This window comes from Hypanus sabinus, chromosome 20 (genome assembly GCF_030144855.1).
Source record: "Hypanus sabinus isolate sHypSab1 chromosome 20, sHypSab1.hap1, whole genome shotgun sequence".
NCBI classification, from domain to species: Eukaryota; Metazoa; Chordata; class Chondrichthyes; order Myliobatiformes; family Dasyatidae; genus Hypanus; species Hypanus sabinus.
This window is the reverse complement of record NC_082725.1, coordinates 55,826,174-55,848,308: the sequence shown is the minus strand read 5'-3', so window position 1 is coordinate 55,848,308 and position 22,135 is coordinate 55,826,174. Positions and strand designations below refer to the sequence as shown.

The 22,135-nt window shown below is 42.4% G+C and overlaps 1 protein-coding gene and 1 long non-coding RNA gene across 7 annotated transcripts in view; one reads left to right on the top strand and one right to left on the bottom strand.

The window, feature by feature from the left end:
* atxn1a (ataxin 1a) overlaps window positions 1-22,135 on the top strand; it is a 309,041-nt gene that overhangs the window by 56,536 nt on the left and 230,370 nt on the right. The window lies entirely within an intron of this gene.
* LOC132378553 (uncharacterized) overlaps window positions 7,596-22,135 on the bottom strand; it is a 74,644-nt gene continuing 60,104 nt past the window's right edge. Inside the window, exon 4 of the long non-coding RNA XR_009507105.1 lies at window positions 7,596-7,909. This is a non-coding gene — a long non-coding RNA (uncharacterized LOC132378553). The remainder of the gene's footprint in view (window positions 7,910-22,135) is intronic.

Genomic DNA, 22,135 nt, shown 5'->3' with positions numbered 1-22,135 from the left:
TCTCTATCAACTTTGTGCATCTAGACACCACAATTTTCTTCTTTTCAAAACTGCTCAAGCTCTGTCAGATTGCTTGGGGATCATAAGTGAAGAGCCCCTTTCAAGTCCAGCCACAAATTCACAATTGGATTAAGGTCTGAACACTGACTTGGCCACTCCAGGCCATTAACTTTATTGTTTTTAAGCTGTGTAGCTTTGGCTTTATGCTTGGAGTCATTGTCTTGCTGGAAAATACATCTTCTCCAAGTTACAGTTCTCTTGCAGACTACATCTGGTTTTCCTCCAGGGTTTCCCTGTATTTTACTGCATTCATTTTACCCTCTACTTTCATGAGCCTTCCAGGGCCTGCTGCAGTGAAACATCCCACAGCATGATGCAGCTACCACCATGCTTCACGGTAGGGATGGTGTATTTTTGATGATGTGCTGTGTTTGGCTTATGCTGATGTTCAAAAAACTCAATTTTGGTTTCACCAGACCATAGAACCTTCTTCCAGCTGACTTCAGAGTCTCCCAAATGCCTTCTAGCAAACTCTAGCCAATATTTCATGTGAGTTTTTCTCAACAGTGGCTTTCTCTTTGCCACTCTTCCATAAAACTATGACTGGTGAAGCACCCAGGCAACAGTTGTTGTATGCACAGTCTCTCGCATCTCAACCACTGAAGTTTGTAATTCCTTCAGAGTTGACTTAGGTCTTGGTGGCCTCCCTCACTAATCCCCTTCTTGCACGGTCATTCAGTTTTTGATGACAGCCTGCTCCAGGCATCTCACCTCTCCCGGAAGTTCCAGGAGTCTCCAGCATACTGATAGCGGCTCCCTGAAGCCTACAAATTATATACAATAACCCAGAAATTGAATTTTTGGAGAGGGAGAGGGAGCATCCTGATTGGTCTCTCTTCGTGCTAAGTAGACCTATCAGTTTTCTCTGTGGGCGGGCTTTACAGTCAACCTCAAAAATAATGACAGTGTTGCTCGCTGCACTGTTTGCAACAGTGACTTTTCTGTTGCTCATGGTGGGTTAAATGTACAAGTCATGTTGAGGTGAGTTTAACAGGTATCATTTATTCATTAGCGTAGCTAATGTTAATTAAACTAGCTGGCTAGCTGCTAAGGAGCTACTCTATTGATGTCTTATGTGATGAGGCCAAACTCCCTGTAGACTTGCTTAAAGTTGTAATAGAATATAAAAAAAAGACTCCAGGATAATATAAGTACATATTTTAATGTCACATTTTCTGCATATACCCAACTTGGTTTACAGATTAGACAAAATCACTAAACAAAGTATTATACACACCCTTGGAGGTCAACCGGGGGCAGGGGGCAGGGGATATGGGGTTGCGGGGGCCAGGAGTGCTACTTCCCTGAAATGAGTTTTTGCAGGGTGGGATGTCTGCTGCTGTCGGCAGATTCACAGCTGTGCCATATGCTCTCCATTTCTTGATGATTGACTTAACTGTACTCCAGGGATATTCAGTGAATTGTGCTTTTCAATAACTTCTTCATGGAATTGCTTGGAGTGTTCTTTTGTCTTGGGATACTTTTTACTGAGATACTGACTTACCAGCAGTTGGACCTTCCAGATACAGTTGTAGTTTTACCACAATCAATTGAAGTAGCTTGACTACACACAGGTGATCTCCATTTAACTAATTATGTGACTTCTAAAACCAATTGAATGACTTGGTGTGTTGCATTAAGGGGGGGGGGGTTGAATAGTTAGGCTATCAATTATTTTGTATTTTATATTTGTAATTAATTTAGATCACTTTGTAGAGATACATTTTTACTTTGACATGAAAGAGTCTTTTTCTGTTGATCGTTGTCAAAAAAAGCCAAATTAAATCTACTGTGATTCAATGTTGTAAAACAATAAAACATGAAACTTCTAAGGTGGGTGAATACTTTTTATAAGGACTGTAGTTTGGATGGAAACTGTCTATTTCAAGGAAAGCCACAGGTATGACCTTAATCCAGAGAATGCTGGAAATACTTAGCAAGCCAGGCAGCGTCTGTAGAAAGAGCAATAGGGCTACCCTTTCAGGTTGATGACCTTTGATCAGAACTCAGAAGAGTTAGAAACTAGAGATGTTTTAAATTGGTGAGCGAGAAGGAGGAGTGGATAGAACAAAGGGGATGTCTAAAGCAGAGTGCAAATATTTTTTTCTAAGGGATTAATGAAAGATTGAAGGAGAGGTAATAGAGAGAAAAAAGGGTAGAGAAACAAAAAAGAGCTGGAATTGTAGAGAATACAGTGAAATGACAGGTAAAGGAGAATGCTGGAAAAAACCCAGTTGGTGCACAGGATCCATAAAGTTAATATCACAGGTAGATGACCTTATATCAGAACTGCCTCATTCCACCACAAACTGGAAAGACTGGTTATATGAAATAGTTGACTGTATTGTTGAGTCCGAGGGCTGAAGCCTGCTGGGAAGGAAGACAGGGTGTTCCTTGGGCTTGCACAGGGCTTCGCTGGAACCAAGAGGCCAAAGGTAGTGTGAGAATGTGACAGAGAATGAGAGTAACAGGTGACTGAAAACTTGGGATCACCTTTGGGATCTGATTGGAGGTAGTTCTGTAAAGCATCACCCAACCTACATTCAATTTCTCCAGAGCAGTGGAGACAAATTTTGTTTTTTCTTGCTCTTCTCTATTCTCTCACTACTTAAATCTTCAATTCAAATTGGTTGCCATTAACACCTCAGCCAACCCAGTCTGTGTCATCCATTTCACTTAATACCTGTTTTCTGGTGAAAGGCATGAAATATTGTTCTTTTTGCTCTCCCCACACATGCAGTCTGCTTACGACAACAGTAGCCAGGAGGCACACTGTTTGCAAATGTTGCTTGGAGAGAGAGAGAGAAAATGCTTGATGCTTTTCTCTTGCACTCTTTCGGGTGCCTGATGTTGGGTGTCCTGTGGACTTGTCTGAGGAAAGCTGAGGTGAGACATTAAGGAAGACCACCTGCCTCCTCATTCCACCAGACAATGCTAATTATACACCTATTCCACCCTCAGCCACAAGACTGGTAAATCAAAAGCCTCAATATGATATTCCTCTTCATTAATGAATATTAATCAGAATGAGAATCAGGATTGAAATCTCTGTCATATGTCTTGAAATTTGTTGTACTTGCGGCAGTAATACATTGCAATACATAATAAAATGGTGAATTACAGTAAGTGTAGATGTTAAATAGTTCAATATTTGAAATACAAATTTCAAAAAAGTAGTGTTCATGGGTTTAATGTCCATTCAGAAATCGGATGGCAGAGAGTAAGAAGCTGTTCCTGATTCACTGAGAGTGTGTCTTCTGGTTCCTGTACCTCGTTCCTGATGGTAGCAATGACAACAAGGCATGTCCTGGGTGATGAGGGTCCTTAATGATGGATGCTGTCTTTTTGAGGCGTCGCACCTTGAAGCTGTTCTCGATATTATGGAGGCAAGCCCCATGATGGAGCTGACTAAGTTTACAACTCTCTGTAGCATATTTCGACCCTGTTCAGAAGCACCTCAGCCACCTGATCGTCCCCATACCAGACAGTGATGCATCCAGTTAGAATGCTGTCCACGGCACATCTGTAGAAATTCGTGAGTGCCTTAGGTGATGTACCAAGTCTCCTCAAACACCTAGTGAAGTGTAGCCGCTGTCATGCCTTCGTTCCAGCTACATCAATATGTTGGGCCCAGGATAAACCCTGAGAGATGTTGACACCCAGGAGCTTGAAATTGCTCACTATTTACACTTCTGATCCCTCAATGAGGACTGGTGTGTGTTCCCTCATCTTACCCTTTCTGAAGTCCACAATCAGTTCTTTATTCAGTCGATATTAAGTCTCCAAATCAACCAACCAACCACGCTTGAGAAGTGTTGCAGTCTGAAGGAACTAACTCATGACAAGGCTGTAAATTGCTCATAAAAGCAGGGTTTCATTTTACTCTGGTATTTACTTTATTATTCAAAATGAAAGTTGCCTATGATTCATTGGACAAAAGTTTTTACTCATTTCAGTTTTGGGGAGAACTGTCACACGATTCAGTATTTGGCTGAAAATTAAGGTTAAAATTGTCTGTGATTGCGTATTTATAAAGAACCTGAAATGTGCATTTAGGCTTCATGGAGTTCTTTAGCTTTTGAACATGTATTTTGCTGGTCCAAACATGCATGTTTTGGCACACAAACCATTACACTAGAACTGGCACTGATATCAGCAATTAAGGTTTAACTAAGAGCTTGAGCAGGTTTTTTTGAAAATGGTGCTTTCAGTTAAAAAGATGATCAGTTTTGTTAGCAGATGTGAGTGAGTTAAGTAATGACCAGAAACTGCATGTAGCACTGCTCTGCACATTTTACTGCACTATCCCACATCACTGAAACCACAAATTAACAGCAATTTAAATGGCCTTTTCTTCCTGTCCTGACGCTCAAAGTACTTCCTGTAGCTGCTGGCTGGTATTTGAGCCCAGAATAAACCCCACATTCAAAATAACATCCAGTAAGGGTCCTTCAATTTTACAGAAGCTAAATAGTCACCAACTTGCAAAGGTACACGAGAGGACTGTAACACTGTAAACAGATTTGGTTTCAAGCCTGGGTTTAGTCTGGTGAGGTCTTAATTTAGGAATCTTAATGTCAGTGTGTGTTGCTGGGATATAAAGAAAACATTTTCTTGGCAAGAGTGGAGATTTTGGTTAATTCACAAACAGAAACTGGTATGAGAGACTTGGGATTGGTTAACACACATGATGCATAGAGAGCAACAAATAATCTGCTGGAATTACTCAGTGGGTCAAGCATCATCAGTGGGAGGAAAGAAACTGTTGACATTTCAGATTGAATAATATGTTGCATCAGGAAAGCTAGCACTATTGCCAAGGATACCCGCCATTTTAATCATTCCTTTTTCTACTGAGAGATTGAAAGTCTGGGCAACCAGATTTCAGAACAGCTTTTTCTGCATTGTAATCCCAATTCTGAATCCAATACCTCTTTCACCCTTCCTCCCTGATGCCACGTTCCCAATCCCTAATTCCATCTCATTCATCTTTACCACTTTAGCACTAGTCTACACCATTCTGTTGTTTTTGGACGTCACTTACTTATTGTTGTGTTTATTATTTCCCTGGTGATAATTAGAAAGAAATTTTATTTCACCCTGGATCATATGAAAATAAAGTTAAAGTGAATCTGAAGTTAAAAGAAAACACAGCTTAAAGGGAAAATTAGGGAATCTTGCTTCTTTGGTCATTGCAACATTTGTATTCATACCTGAAAGGCATTTATTGCATCTCATGGCTCCCAAATATGCTGGCATCATGTCATTATAGATCTCCTCTAGGATGCTCCAACCTCAAGGGTTCTCTGCACAAGAAAGCCACCTCCCACACACAGTCCCCTCCAGATGTCTGTACAGTTTCCACCAGTCCCCTGAGAGGACACTCAGTTGCCTGAACTCATCCTAGTAGCATCCACGTAATCCTTGCCAGTCTTTGTGGTTTAAGTTGTGGGCAGAACTTCTTGAGGTCAGAACTGTGAGGAAAGGTGAACAAGGTTTTAGTGGCAATTCCTTTTTATGTACTTTACAGTATATTTTACTAACTCCTGATCAGATGAATGGGAAAACTTCAAAATTGAGTTTATTGCTGTATGTACAATAAATACGTATGCACAGGTACAACAAAAAACTTACTTGAAGCAGCATCACGGGTATATAGCTTCAGATTTATGTATTTAGAAACAGCATGGAATAGACCCTCCTTGCCCTTTGAACAATGCCGCCCAGCAATCCCATGATTTAATCCTAGTATAATCATGGAACAATTTACAGTTTCTAATTCACCTACTAACCGGTATGTGCTTGAAAAGGGAGGAAACCCACACGGTCACGGGGAGAATGTACAAACTTCTTACAGGCATCAGCGGGACACAAGAACATAAATTATAGAAAATTATACAGGAAGGAACACAATTAGAACAAAAAGTAACAAAGTCCTTTGTAGTGCAAAGTGTTGTTGTATTGGGGTAGTGATTAGCATCACAAGTAGTTTGAAAGGAAGTAGCTATGTTGTGGGACTTCAGGCGTCAGCACTTACTGCTTGGTGGTGGCTGTGAGAAACTGGTAAGGCATGTGTGGTGGTGATCTTTGACAAATGTTGCCTGCTTGTTGATATCGCCAGTGGCGGGAATGGATGTGCCACTGAGTCCACCGCTTTCTCACAGCTTCATATAATCCCGTAAGCAACCAGTCAGGATACTTCCTGCACAATTTGAATCTTCTCTTTTTGCAGGATTTCTTTTGGCAGTTTGGGCACTTATTTTTGAGGGGATCTGCTGAAACCACCTGGGAGGTGGGTGATGGGGATGCCAGTTTGAGCCTGCCCTCTCAAGGGGTTTGTTTGGCAGAGTTGTGCAGCTGTCTGCATTGATCACGGGAAATACGTACATGCTTCACCCTTTAATAACATTCAGTTCGAATTTACAATATCACAATAAGCTGATTCTTCTGGGAGGAAACAAGTGAAGACTGACAAAGCAGCATGAATAAAAATCTCATGGGACACAGAATTTGGGCACAGAATTATCTGGATATGCTGGGTTTTGGAGAAATTGCGCTGATGTGCATTTAAATCTTGCATCAAAATGAAATCCCTGTGAATGACTTGTGTAACTGCTCCAGGAAGTTTATAGTAAGTTGGCTTCATTTTTCAGTGACAACATGCGCATGTTGTGTATTACACTGTCTGGTTGTACAGAAAGAAAAATTAAGTTAGCTGTTCTTAATCATGATGCCTACTTGAAAACAATTTCATTCAAATCTAAATAACAAAATTTATTTGGTGGCTTAGGAAAAAAGGTGCATTCCTGGAATTCTACAGTGACCTTGCCAAACAATGAAGCTACGTGAATTTAATTTCAGAGCTAGGGAGAGTCTTCCATTTTTATTCTCAGTTTTGAGCAGTTTCTGGGAGCCAACTGTCCATGAAGAATCAGAACACAAATTTAATGTAGTAGGTGACTGGCATACTGTGCTGACTGACCGTAGGGATTTTGTAGTAGGTGACTGGCATACTGTGCTGACTGACCGTAGGGATTTTGCATTAAGCAGGAGATGGCAGACCTGGTTCACGTTCTGCAGTTGACAGGTTACTGGAGTAGGAATGTTATTTTTTTTTGATGGTTTAACCACGAGGTTTTGTGTAGCAGTCTCTTCCTGTTGCAGCCACCTGGCAACATTTATATAATCTCAAATGAGAAGTGGCTAAAGTAATCTCAGGCCTGAAGGGAAGTGATTGGCTGATTTTTATCTGAGGGGGGATTTGTTACTAGCATGGTCCTAGAGTTCAGGCGTAACACTCTCCTCAATGCATTCTTAACCCTGGACAGATTGTTTGCTCTGTGCATTTTAGAAGTGCTCAAAATAATCACAAAAGCCACTCCATTGAAACTTATTCAGCATTATTATGTGGTGCTATTATTTTTATTATAAATCAATATGATAAGTTATTACTGTTCAAAGTACATTTATTATCAAAGTATGCATTCATTATATAGCCCTGAGATTCATCTACTTATAGGCAGCTATGAAACAAAGATACCCAAAAAACATAAAAATAAAGACCATTGAACACCCAATGTGCAGAGTAAACAAATCATGCAAACAATAAAGGTAGGCAAATAGCTTTCTGAACTGAAATCCACAACCATTGATAGACCCTTAGTTCAGCACAGAGCTGAATAAACGTTGCAGAGCAGTGTGCTGAACCAGCCCATCCCGCGCCTCGGGACCCAGCACCCCGACCTTTTCAAAATGGTCCGGTGTCTAAATCGTCGTCCAAACATCAGGTTCAGTCAGCATGGGGACTGGATCCTGCTGCCTCAATTTGGCCTGTATCCAACCTTTATACCTGAAAGATATCATCAGAAATTTTAGAGAGGTCTATCAAAATGTTCGGAAGATGTAAAGAAAATACTAAGGTTGAAGGATCAGTCTGTGACATAGTTTTGAGGAAGCTTTTGAAAGGTAGCAGAGACGTGAGATGGAGGACAAGAAGTCCGATGTGGAGTGTCATAGTGGTTGAAGATCCGCCACTCTTCCTGTCATGTCCATTACCAGTTACTGAGCAAAGCAAAGGTCAGAAGCTGGCTTCCGTGAGGTCCTGATCCGTAGGCCATTGTAAGTGGCAGACAGACCAAAAACAAAGGTAAACTCCACAATCGGGGATTGATGCTATTGCTGCAGAGGAAATGTACATGTGCACGCACAACGCACTACCTAAAGGAGGTTTAAGAGTCAAGGTTTGTGTTGGCATTGAAGAAGACATTAGAGATGAGTCAGACACCATCCTGACATGGAGAAATATCACTATTCCTCCCTGGGATTTTGGCAACAACAGCACATAGCAAGTAGCTTTATTACACGACCAGAACAATGCCAAAAAGCAGCTCCCCGCCAGTTTCAGTCAGAAAATTAGGCTTTGGCAGCACAACCAAATCAGGAAAAGTTTCTCCCCATTCTATCACAGTGTTCATTTTAGGGACACAGATCTAGGTTAAGGTATTAGGTTGATAACCGTTTGGCTGTAACAGGGAGAAGTTTGAAATGAAGTTTAAAATGCCAGAGAGAGCAAAGTTAAAAGTAAATATATTACCAAATTAGAGATATGCCATCATACACAACCATGAGATTCATTTTCTTGTGGGCATTTATAGAATAATTACCATAGATTCATTGAAGGTTTATGATCAAGTGAGATTGAATGTTTCAAGTAGTAGTGATGCTATGAATGACAAAAGGTATGTCTAAGGAAGTGCAGATGGAAGGTAAATGAAATATGAAATTACAGCAATGTGGGAGAGAAGAACTGAATATGAGTGACAAGGTTGGTATGGTGGACTGTATTCAATGATTTCAGTGTTGAATCTAGAAGGCTGTAATGTACCAAGTCAAATGATAAGGTGCTCTCAGCTCCAGCTGCTCATTCCTGATGATCATCTGCTGTAGCTTCCTCAAGCTCCTAGATCCTGTACAATGACTCCCAACACAGGTGAGAACATCAGTATCCTCTTCAGTCAGTGCCTAACAGGTTCAGCTGTCACTGGGGTCATTCTGAAATTGAACCCCTTGCGTGGCTTATGTTGACATCTACTGTGGCATGCTGTTTGGACTGGACACTGAGTTCATAATAATGGAACTTTGAGTACAAATTTGGAAAGAGTATCGAGTAGGAGATCAGGAATGATGGTGGAGGGGCATTAGATGGTGGTAGTTCTGTTGAATGGTGGTAAGTACAGTTGAGCAATGTGAAGCAAACATGCTACTTTACAACACAGCCCTGAATGTTATAAAGCTGTTGTAGCATTAGGAGGTGTAGCCATCAGCTTAGATAAAATGAATTTGAGAAGAGTAGGGAGGTGGAATGCAGAAGACTAAGTATTCAGTGATGTCAGCCACCTGCAAGTCCTCTGTCCTTGAGACAAAGCAAACCACAAGGTCTTTGCATTTGTTTTGTATGTAAGCTTAACCACTCCATGTACTCATGACTTCCACTTTCTCACCACTATAAACATATATTTCCTAAATTTCTGATAGGATTTACCAGTAGAAAACAGAGGAACAGTATAACAATGCAGCAGTTAATAGTCCTTGTCAAAATGAAAACAATTCTCCTTCTCCTGAGCCAACAGTTTTACAGCTATAACTAATCGCTGTTCAGTGTCTTTGTGATTAAAACAATTTTATCAGGTTCATTTTCAGGAAATAGCGATTGGTGCAAGACTTTACAGGCTGCAGTGACAGTAATATTTCCTGTGACTGTTTGCAGGTACATGACATTCTGCTGTTCAACATCTGCCAAGTGATCTCCCCAGTGCCCCTGCCCCTGCCCTTACATGCTGAATACGTGTGAAATTTCAATTTTCAGCATCATTCGTTTGGAAGCATATCTTGGTTTGTGACTGACAAAGGAGTGTGGTGTCTTTCCCCAGTGTTCCCTTCACGTGTCCAAATATAACCAACATTTCTGTATGTAGATGCAAGATACAGAGTGCCTGGAAGCAGTTGTGACATGACAAATATGTTGGTGAGGAAACATTAGTCAAAAAAGACAGGTGGACATTCTGTGAAATCTCTATATAATCTCTGAAGGAATGTAATAGAGTTTATTTTTTATTTTCACCACTTGGATGATATTTTGTTGTAGTGAGTTGTATGCCAATTATAGAACCTATCTGGTTTCCATTTCATCGTAACCAAAGGAATGAAAATTGGGCCGGCTCTGCATTGGAATCACAATCCAGAGTACCACATTATCGCCTGTGCAGTGTCATTTAGCTGAGCTTATTTCAGGGGGATCTACAGAGAAATTTTTGACTCAGTGGTTTCACCAGTCTTAAGATGGTAGAAAAGCAAACGATGATAATGTCAGTAATGATCCCTGTGCACATATCAGAATGTCAGGCTTGGAGATCAGCAAGCTTTTTTTGCATTTCATATACTCAGTGGCCACTTCATTTATACTGCCTGTACCTAATAAAGTGGCCACTGTATATGCCTGTGGTCTTCTGCTGCTGTAGCCCAACCACTTCAAGGTTTGTGTTGTGCATTCAGATATGCTCTTCTGCGCACCACTGTTGTAGTGTGTGGTTATTTGAGTTACTGTTGCCGTCCTCTCAGCTTGAACCAGTCTGATCATTCTCCTCTGACTTCTCTCATTAACAAAACATTTTCACCCACAGAATTGCCACTTACTGAATTTTTTGTTGTTTTTCACAACACTGTAAACACTGGAGAGAGTTGTGCGTGAAAATCCCAGCAGATCAGTAGTTTCTGAGATACTCAAAGTACCCTGTTTGAAACCAACAAGTACTCCATGGCCAAAGTCACTTAAATTTATATTTCTTCTGCATTCTGATGTTTCGTCTGAACAACAACTGAACTTCTTGATTATGTCTGCATGCTTTTATGTATTGAGTTGTTGCCACATGATTGGCTGATTAATTAATTACATTAATGATCAGGTGTACCTAATAAAGAGGCTACTGATTGTATACAGTAATTGCTAAAGAACACAGACCATAAGACAAAGGAGCAGAATTAGGCCATTCAGCCCATTGAGTTTGCTCCAATGTTCCATGTGGCTGATTTAGTTCCCCTCTCAACCCTGCCTTCCTCTGGGAACCTTTTATGACCATTTTAACTATACCCAGTGACTAGGTTGCCACAACCACCTGTGGCAATAAATTGCACAGCTTAACCACCTTCTGGCTAAAGAAATTCCTTCTCATTGTTGTTCTAAAGGGATTTCCTTGTATTCTGAGCCTGTTCCTCATTACGTCATCAAACAACACTGAGATCAGAATCATTTATCTGAACTGTTTAAATTTAAGACCCAAGTTTACTCCTACTGATTTACCATTTTGATCAGTTGAATTCATGAGTGCATATTGGAATCTTTCACCTCTCCAGAATTTAGCCCACATTTCTGTTGTGTAGCTTCATTGTTAAGAGCACTAATTCATATGAACTTTTATTACAATTAATTATATTGTTTGCATCATAACATTTTAAAGGCATTTGGATAAGTACAGGGATGGCAAAGGTTCAGAAGGATATGGATCCAATGTGGGCAAATTGGTGGACACCTTGGTTGGTGTGAGCCTGAGGGCCTGTTTCTAGGACTCTTTTTTTGAGAAAGCAATCAGAATAAAACTGGAAAGGAAGGGAATAGCACCTTGTTAGACGCAATAGACTACCATTGCACATTAGACCAATGAATGCTTTGTTAGGAGACTTGTGGTCATAAAATTCAGTGGTACCAAGGCCTTGAATGCCATCTGTGGCAGAGTAGGCTTTACATGGGCAGGTCCTTTCCATTGGGGAGCATAAGAAGAAAGTCAGAAAAGTACAAGGTAGGGTAAGAGGTTTATTTACACAGAGGATTGTGAGTGTTTTACACAGAGGGTTGTGAGTTCCTGGAATGACTTGTCAGGGATGGTGGTGGAGGCTAAAACAGGGGTATTTAAGAGCCTCTTGGACAGGCACATGGATGAAAGAAAAATGGAGGGTTATGGGATAGTGTGGGTTAAGTACTTTTTTTAAAGGATTATATGGGTCGGCACAACTTGGAGGGCTGAAGGGCCTGTACTGTGCTGTAGTGTTCTATGGTTCTATATGGGCAAATGCAAGAGTGAGGGGTGGAGTTGGCTTGGGTTGTGGAGGTGGAGAGGAGGAGGAGGGTTGGAGATCCTGAAGCTGTTCGTTATGCTGAGTAGGGAGTTGTCAGGCTAAGGATTGGAATGTGGGACAGTGTCCATTACAGAAATTAGCAAGTTACAGAAGATACAAATGATGTATTTCACTGTATGTTTTGATGTACATATGACAAGCAACCCTACTCTTTAATCTTTAAGGGAGTTCAGTGAGGAAGGATAGGGCTATGGTGGAGTGGGAGAATGAGGGGTGAGGGGGAGGCCAAGATGAGAAGTGTGAAGCAGGTGGGCCAGATTTAATAGGTGTAGGGTGCAGTTGGGCAGGAAGCTTGGAAGTTTTCATAGGTGAATTGTAAATAGAGGGGTAGACAAGGTGTAGATGAGGATGTTGAACAGGTCAGGAGCTAGTGGGATGTGGTAAGCAGTTGACTGGAGTGGGGATGTGGGGAGCCTGAGGACAGCTGGGTAATGCATTACTTAAAGGTAGGTTCTCACTGCCAGATTCCAGTGACTGGGAGCTGCCTATAATGTTCCACCAATCCTTGCGAGTCTGATTGAATTTTTTTTGAGGATGTGACTAAACACATTGATGAAGGAAGAGCCTTTGATATAGTGTAACAATAGCACACACAAAATGCTGGAAGAGTCTCGGCCTGAAACATCGACAGCGCTTCTCCCTATCGATGCTGCCTGGCCTGCTGTGTTCCACCAGCATTTTGTGTGTTGTTGTTGTTTGAATTTCCAGCATCTGCAGATTTCCTCGTGTTTGCTTGATATAGTGTATATGGATTTCATCAAGGCATTTGATAAGGTACCCCATGCAAGGCTTATTGAGAAAGTAAGGAGGCATTGGATCCAAGGGGACATTGCTTTGTGGATCCAGAACTGGCTTGCTCACAGAAGGAAAAGAGTGGGTTGTAGATGGGTCATAGAGGCCGGTGACCAGTGGTGTGCCTCAGGGATCTGTTCTGGGACCCCTACTCTTTGTGATTTTTCTAAATGACCAGGATGAGGAAGTGGAGGGAAGGGTTAGTAAATTTGCTGATGACATAAAGGTTGGAGGTGTTGTGGATAATGTGGAGGGCTGTCAGAGGTTACAGCGGGACATCGATAGGATGCAAAACTGGGCTGAGTAGTGACAGATGAAGTTGAAACCAGAGAAGGGTGAGGTGGTTCATTTTGGTAGGTCAAATATGGTGGCAGAATATAGTATTAATGGTAAGACTCTTGGCAGTGTGGAGGATCAGAGGGATCATGAGGTCCGAGTCCATTGGACACTCAAAGCTACTGCGCAGGGTGACTCTGCAGTTAAGGCGGCATACTCTGCATTGGCCTTCATCAACCGTGGGACTGAGTTTAAGAGCTGAGAGGTAATGTTACAGCTATATAGGACCCTGGTCAGACCCCACTTGGAGTACTGTGCTCAGTTCTGGTCGCCTCACTACAGAAAGGATGTGGAAACCATAGAAAGGGTGCAGAGGAGAATTACATGGATGTTGTCGGGATTGGGGAGCATACCTTATGAGAATAGGTTGAGTGAACTTGGCTTTTTTTCCTTGGAGCAACAGAAAATGAGAGGCGACCTGATTGAGGTGTATAAGATGATGGGAGGCATTGATCGTGTGGATAGTCAGAGGCTTTCTCCCAGGGCTGAAATGGATAACATGAGAGGACGTAGGTTTAAGGTGTTGGGGAGTAGGTACAGAGGAGATGTCAGGGGTAAGTTTTTTTTATGTGGAGTGATGAGTGTGTGGAATGAGCTGCCGGCAACGGTGGAGATGGATATGATAGGTAATTTCTGAAGTAAGTACATGTTCGGCATAGCATTGTGGGCCAAAGGGCCTGTATTGCTCTGTAGGCTTTCAATGTTTTCATGCTGATGTGGGTTTCAATGTATTGGGATGGCTACTTTCCTGGTGAGTGGTTGCCTTTACCCATTACCTGGACTTATTGGACTGTAATCCCAAATTCCACGAGATCATCTAGTCCTCTGTTTGTCAGCACATCAAGCAGGTGGAGGAAGAGAACAGAAAATGAAATAATCTTTGAGCTTGTTGCAAACCCCTGGTTTTCCTTTACGTTTGATGTTTGATGTTTGAAGTTGAGAAACACACAAAAACATGCCATGCAATCCAATTTCCTGTCAAAATCAAAGATCATTCTTGGTTTTGCCCACGCTCTCTAATAAGCCCGCCAATCCTGATCACATTGTTGCATATTCTGCAAAAAACATATCAAAAAGTTGGCTATACTTGAAAAGAAAAAAATGGGTTTATGAGGCTCCGTGACATATCATCACAATATCCCAAGGTCCTTAGAGCTGGTGTATTTCTTTAGGCAACTACATGCTGTTTTCTCTATATCCCTGTGTTTGCCCTCATTTGGAGAGTTGTATGGTGTTCCTGCTTTGCTGCAATGCAATGTTATCGCAAACAATCTTAAACACTCAGAGTGCCCATTTAAAAACTGAGCATGTGCATAGTTCACCTCGGCTCCATCTGCCGAAAGTGGAATTTCCCAGTTGCCAACAATTTTAATTCCTATCCCCATTCCCATTCCAACATGTTGGTCCAAGGCCTTATGTTTCTCACTGGTGAAGCCCATCTTAGATGTAGCCTCCAACCTGATGGCATGAACGTCAATCCCTTCTTCCAGTATTTTCCCCTTCCCCTTCTTTCTCCTTCTATTCCCCACTCCAGCCTCTTGCCTCCAATCCTCATCATCTCCCCCTGATTCCTCTCCTTCTTCCCATTTTCTCATGGCCCACTCTCCTCTCTTACCAGATTCCTTCTTCTCCACCTGGATTCACTTATCACCTTCTACCTAGTCCTTCTTCCCCTCCTCCCACCTTTTCAGTCTGTTGCCTTCCCCCTTCCTTTCCAGTCCTGAAGAAGGGTCTCAGCCTGAAACGTCAACTGTTTATTCATTTCCATAGGCACTGCCTGACCTGCTGAGCTCCTCCAGCATTTTGTGTGTGTTGCTCTGGATTCCCAGCATCTGTGTTCTTGCACTTAGTTTTTGAATTGTGTTGCCTTGCATTAAAATGTTACTCTCTGGATAACATCCCTGTTTCCATGAAGACTTACAAAGTAACAGTGAGCATGACAGTTTTATTTCCAGTTTTGCTTCTGGGAGTTTTAGATTAAAAAAAGAATTTTTTTGCTGGAAATATAAATAGAAAATACTGGAAACACTCAGGCAGCTTCTGTGGAAGGAGAAACAGGGTTAACTTTTCAGGTTGATGTTTTAGATGAGTTTATCATACCAACACTATTTTCTTGTGGTGTTAATAAAAAATATATTGACATGAAAATTGATATAGCTGTTCGATTATGAGTCAGGATGTTATAGTATGTTTTATTGAAGAGACGGAGAGCACAGTCAAAGTGAAAGTTTGCCTTGATATTCTGGTGAAGCTCCACAGATATTGAGGCGAATGGGGTGCATAATGCAACACAATAGGAGGGTGCATATAATTACTTATCACAATAGCAAACTAAGAAAACACCCACAATAATGGGCTGAGACAGCAAGCTGGGTTTGTAAAAATTTTCAGCAATGACGTTCCAGATTTGGTTGTTGTCATGTTGCTCAAAGGCACAGAACAAACAGATGTACGCGAGTCTAGATTTCAAGATTTGTGCACATTCAGTGAAATGCATCATGGATGTTAACAATAAGCGCTCCCGAGGGTGTGCTGAGGGCAGCCTGCAAGTGTTGCCACGCATTCCAGCACCAACGTAGTGTTCGCACACTGCTTGGCAGAGCCACACAGAGCACAGCAAGCAACAAAACAACACCAGAACTAGCCCCATTCCTCCCTCCCACCCGTGCACGTACACAGTCCTCTAACCCCAGGACAGGCTCTAAGGAACAGAGTTGACAAGGAATTGGATGTGCCTTTTGAAAGCCAGCCAGTATGAGTGGGCCAGGTCAGCAGAGGTTGTGCCTGCTGTGTGGAGGTTATCAGTCATAACAAATTAAACCATAATGATAAACAATGTTTACTTCACAAGAGTGACAGGCCCTTCAGCCCAACATGCCTGTGCTGACCCAGTTGCCAATCTGAGGTAGTCACGATTGCCTCTGTTTGGCCCATATCACTCATGAGGACAGGGCTAACACAATGAAAAATGTTCACAAGTTGGGCCTGTCCCATGCCTCTGCACAAAAATTAATCAGTGTCAGGCACAAAAGGCTCTATACATACATGACGTCCACTGATACGGTCATGACCTCACCCAAGATATTCTGAGCCACACGGTAAAATTTTGCAAGGAATGGGACTGCTGCTTGTTTACCAAAGTTTGCCATCAATACTGAAGAAGAAATGAATATTGTTAGTCATTATAAACATGAAAAAGTCTGCAGATGCTGGGAATCCAAAGCAACACACATAAAATGCTGGATGAACTCTGCAGGCCAGGCAGCATCTGTGGAAAAGAGTAAATAGTCGATGTTTTGGGTGGAGACCCTTCACCAGTCCTGATGCAGGGTCTTGGCCCGAAATGTCGACTGTCTATTCTTTTCATAGATGCTGACTGGCCTACTGAGTTGCTACAGTTAGTCATTGTTTCTGTGTGAGGAAATAATGAAACTGAATTACGTGTTTTTTTTTTAAATTGGAAATTAATCTTTTCTCATGTAACATTTCCAACTTTGGAAAAATTTGAGCACTTCAGGATATTGAACCCCTATTTCCTGTCTGAATGCAAAGCCATGAGCAACCCAGATATTTGTTGTGCAGTATGATGTCATTCCTTTGTGCAAAGCTCATTTACAGCATTACGAGGAGAAACTAGGTTAGATTTTTCTGCCTCAGAAATGCCTCAGTATGAGTTTTCTGCAAGTCAATTACAGTGTACTGCCTATTTATGTGTAAGTTGGTAAACATCATTTATAATGCTCGAGGAACTCTGCAGGTTAGGCAGCATCTATGGAAAAGAGTATAGTCGATGTTTTGGGCCGAGACCCTTCAGCAGGACTGGAGAAAAAAAAAAGACGAAGAATCAGAGATAGAGGGTGGGAGGGAGGGGAGCAAGAAACACAAAATGATAGGTGAAACTGGGGTGGGGTGGTGAAGGGGTGAAGGAAAGAGTTGGGAAGTTGATCAGCTGGAAAAGGAGAGGACAGAGGCCATGGAAGAAACAAATGAGGGGAGGAGCACCAGATGGGCTGGCAAGGAAATAAGGAGAGAGAGGAAAAAGGGAATGTGGGGGGGAATTACTCGGTGTTCTGAAATTGATGAACATCAGGTTAAAGGCTACCCAAATGGAATATAAGGAGTTGCTCCTCCTACCTGAGTGTGGCTTCATTGCAACAGTAGAGGGGACCATGGATGGGCACGTTGGAATGGGAAGTGGAATTAAAATGGGTGGCCTCTGGGAGAGCCGCCTTTTCAGGTGGATGGAACAAGGTTCTCAACAAAGTGGCCTCCCAATCTCAGGATGAGGCTTTTCATTCCAGAACAAAGGAGATGTTCTCCTCCTTCAAAGAAAGGGGCTTCCCTTCCTCCACCATCAATGCTGCCCTCAAGCGCATCTCTTCCATTTTGCGCATGTCTGTCCTCACTCAAGTATCCTGTACCCCCCCCCCACCCCCAGGAGGGATAAGGTTCCTCTTGTCCTCACCCATCACCCCACCAGCCTCTGTGTCCAAAACACAAGTCTCTGTAACTTCTATCATATCCAATGGGATCCCACCACCAAGCACATCTTTCCTTCTCCCCCACTTTCTGCTTTCTGCAGGGATCGTACCTTAAGTGACTCCCTTGTCCATTCGTCCCTCCCCTCTGATCTCCCTCCTGTCACTTACCCTTGCAAGTAGAATAAGTGCTACACCTCCTCCCTCACTACCATTTAGGGCCCCAAACAATCCTTTCAGGTGAGGTAACACTTCACCTAAGAGTCTTTTGGGGTCACCGACTATATCTGGTGCTCTCGGTGTGGCCTCCTGTATATCAGTGAGACCCGATGTAGATCGGGAGACGGCTTCACCGAGCACCTACGCTCCGTCCAACTGAAAAATCGTGATCTCCTAGTGGCCACCCACTTTAATTACACTCCCCAGTCCCATTCTGACATGTCAGTCCATGGCCTTGTACACGTTATGATGAGGCCATTATGTTGGAGAAGCAACACCTTGTATTCCGTCTGGTTAGCCTCCAACATGATGGCATGAACATCGATTTCTTGAACTTGGAGTAATTCCCCGGCCCCTCCATTCCCCATCTCCTTTTCCTTTTCTCACCTTTTCTCCTTGCCTAACCGTCTGGTGCTCCACCCATTTTTTCTTTCTTCCATGACCTTGTGCCCTCTCCTATTAGATTCCCCTTTCACTGACCTTGTATCTCTTTCCCAACTATTTAGTGCAGCCCTTTTCCCTCCTGGTTTCACCTATCACTTTGTGTTTCTACCTCTGCACCCCCCCCCCCCCATCTCTGACTTCTCATCTTTTTTTCTCCAGTCCTGTTGAAGGGTCTTGGGCTGTACTCTTTTCCATAGTTGCTGCCTGGCTTGCTGAGTTCCTCCAGTATTTTGTGTTTTATTTGGATTTCCAGCATCTGCAGATTTTGTCTTGTTTATCATTTGTAATAGCCCTGATCCCTGCGTGATACCACTCCTCGGCAGTTTGAGTGATTCCCTCTGACAGATGAAATCGTTGGGCAGGTAACTGCAAAAGGAATTGAGGCAGTTGTGACATTCATCCCAGAGACACCAAGGTAAATTACTTTCTGCCCATTATGCTACTGGCATTTAGGGCAGCAAGGAAGTTCCTCTATCTCTAGTGGTGTTCAGGGCTTCTTTCATTGTGTCAGTAACTTCCTCTCAGGTTTTCTCTACTGTCAGTCATGTAAGTCCCGGGTGGAGACTCAGGAATACCATCGCACACAGATGTAGAAGTATTCTTCATTGCTGTTTCTGTGTCAGTTTTGTTTGACCAGTCAGAGTTGTTAGCCCTGAGCTGAACCCCCACTCTTAGTCTGGCCTCTACCCTTTGACCTCTTTGGCATGGGTGACCCTACCAAGAGCCAAAGCATAAAGCCAATGTAGCTCCAAACTCTACAGGTTTGTAGTCCTCTTGGAGGGATAAGGTCAATAAATTACTATTATTGCAGTTGTCCCCAGGAAGCTTTTTGGCCAGTACAGTGGCATATCCAGGCCTCTCAGGTCGTGAGATTTTGACCTCCGGTATTGTCTCTGCGAAGTTTACATGGGCTTTCCACCATTTCCCTCCTATATCCCAAAGACATGTGGGGTTGGTAGAGTCATTGGCTGCTGTAAATCTCCCCGGTGCAGTTGACTATTAAGAGAATCATGGTCAAGTTAATCTGCTCTGACAGGGAATGGGATTGATGGGATATGCTTACTGCAGAGTCTCAGTGGGACTAATGGCCTCCCTCTATGTCATAAGAAAAATTGAGGGAGAAAATAAAATTTTTATTCCTCAAGAAAAATCATGAAGCTTTATATTTGTAAAAGCTGGAAAGCAGTACAACGTTATGCTGTTGCTGGTATTGCTTGTGGAAAGGAAAACACTGAACATTTTAAAATTAAATGACATTTCATGATTCGCACCACCACGCAACCACAAAATCTAAAGGATATCAGCCGTAAGACAACATTTCTCAGACTGCGAGGCATCTTGTTCTATTTTCTCCTTATCTTGCTCCTGTATCGGCTGTTGCTGATTCACGTGGGTACAATCCGCAAGTGTCAGCAAATGTCAGGCTAGTTTCATTTCTGTGCAGATCACCTTCAGCAAGATTTTGCTCCAAGACTGATGACAGATAGCATAATGAAAACGGTAGACGTTTTGGAATGACTGTGCTTCTAGCACTCTTTGTTATTTGATTATATTCGGGTTTCACCATAAAAGGTCTTTTGCTTGAACGCCCAAACACAAGTTGTTTTGATTTCCATTGCGGAAGTATTTTCAGTGAGGTAGGAAGGAGTAGAGTGAGTTTGATCAAACTTAATGTTACAATTGTTTTATCTTTGTGCATCATCACAACCTTTCATTTGCATGGAACCTGGACTGTTAACTAGGCAAAGGTGTTGTAGCTGATGTCTGGAGAATCCTGGGCATTCCAGAATGGGAAGGGAGAATCCGCAGTGTGCCTTTTAGTGAGATTACGGGAATTGAACATTTAAATCTGGCAGATTATTTCAAAAGAAAACACAAAAACAAGATAAAATGCCACAGAGTCAGTAATTCGGTGGCCAAACATTTTAATTCCCATTCCCATTCCAAAGTGTCGATCCATGGTCCTCTCTTTTTCCAAGATGAGGCCACCTCAGGGTGGAAGAGCAACACTTCTATATTCCAGCTTGATGGCATGAATATTAATTTCTCCTTCGGTTGAACAAAATGTTCCACCCCTTCCTCTATTCCCTACTCTTAACTATTACTTCTTTTCACCGGCCTGTTACTTCCTCCTGTGCCCCCTCCTCCTTCCCTTTCTCCCATTGTCCACTCTCCTCTCCTATCATTTCTCTTTCTTTTCCAGCCCGTAACCTTTCCCAACCCACCTAGCTTCACCTGTCACCTTCCAGCTAGCCTCCTACCCCTCCTCCCACTTTTTTATTCTGGTATTGCTCCCCCTTCCCTCTCAGTACTGACGAAGGGTCTTGACCTGAAACGTCAACTGTACTCTTTTCCATAGGTGCTGCCTGACCGGCTGAGTTCCTCCAGCATTTTCTGTATGTTGCTTTGGATTTCCAGCATCTGCAGACTTCCTTGTGTTTGAGAGTCAGCAAAATTCACATTTAGGTTTGAAATCAGAAGTTCCCTGAATTAATCTGTGATACATGTTATCTATAGGAAAAGCTGTCATTTGATTTCATTAAATCTAGTGTTTGTGAGCTAGCACCAAAAGTTGACCATAGAGATTTTTAGATGATTACAATCATCCAGATGGATGACTTGTATTCATCAGGCTGGGGAGCTGCCATCTAATCCAGATCATTTCAATTCCGGAACATATGGTTGAATCAGGGATAAACACAAAATACACTGAAGAAATCACTAGATGGAAACCAACTGAAAACTGTAACATAAATCAAAATGTTTGGAGTGTTCTGGATGGATTCATTTCAGTCATCCTGTGAAGAGGGCTGCTTTATGACTAAATGTACCAGATAAAGTTTCTGTAGTGGGCATGGAAATGTTCAGAGTTGTATTCCCCACCAGAAATAAGCACTTTTCTCTGAAGAGCAGCATGCCATGAGTTTGAATTTTCATGCAAATCTCTTCCCTCACCAATTATGATCTTGTAAGTTTTGTAGACATTTATGCTATAATTACATTTCACACCTTGTAGAGCAACGTGACATGACTCACTTTGGTGGGAAGGATAGAAGAGCAATGTAGAGAGAGGCTGTGTGCTGTTTGTTCTCATTACATAAGGAGAGATATACTTGCATTGAAGGCCATTCAGTGGAGGTTCACTGGGCTGATTTTTGAACGGGAGAGATGGAGAGCACGCTGAGCCTGTACCCACTGGAGTTCAGAAAAGTGCAAAGTAATCTGACTGAAAATCACAAGATTCTGAAGGGTGCAGAAGGAAGCTGCTCTTTATGGCGTACTCTAGAACTAGAGGGCTCCATTTCATTTCAGAGAAAGGATTATCCCATTTAAGGCAGAGGTGACAAGAATTACTTTCAGAGGTTGTAAATATTTCACTGATGGCCTGTTCTGTGGGCTGTTCTGCCTTAGTTGTACCAGCATTACTCGTACACACAGCGGGTTACTGAATAGTGGTTAACGGAGGAAGTCAGGCATATTTTTTTTGTCCACAGCTAATGATATTGAAAGCAACGTCTAACTGCTTGGACTGAATCCAGATATTGCAGTTAGTGTCTTGCTGATCCTCCTTGCTCACTGCCAACGAGCTGCACTGTTGTGGCATCTTTAACAAAGCA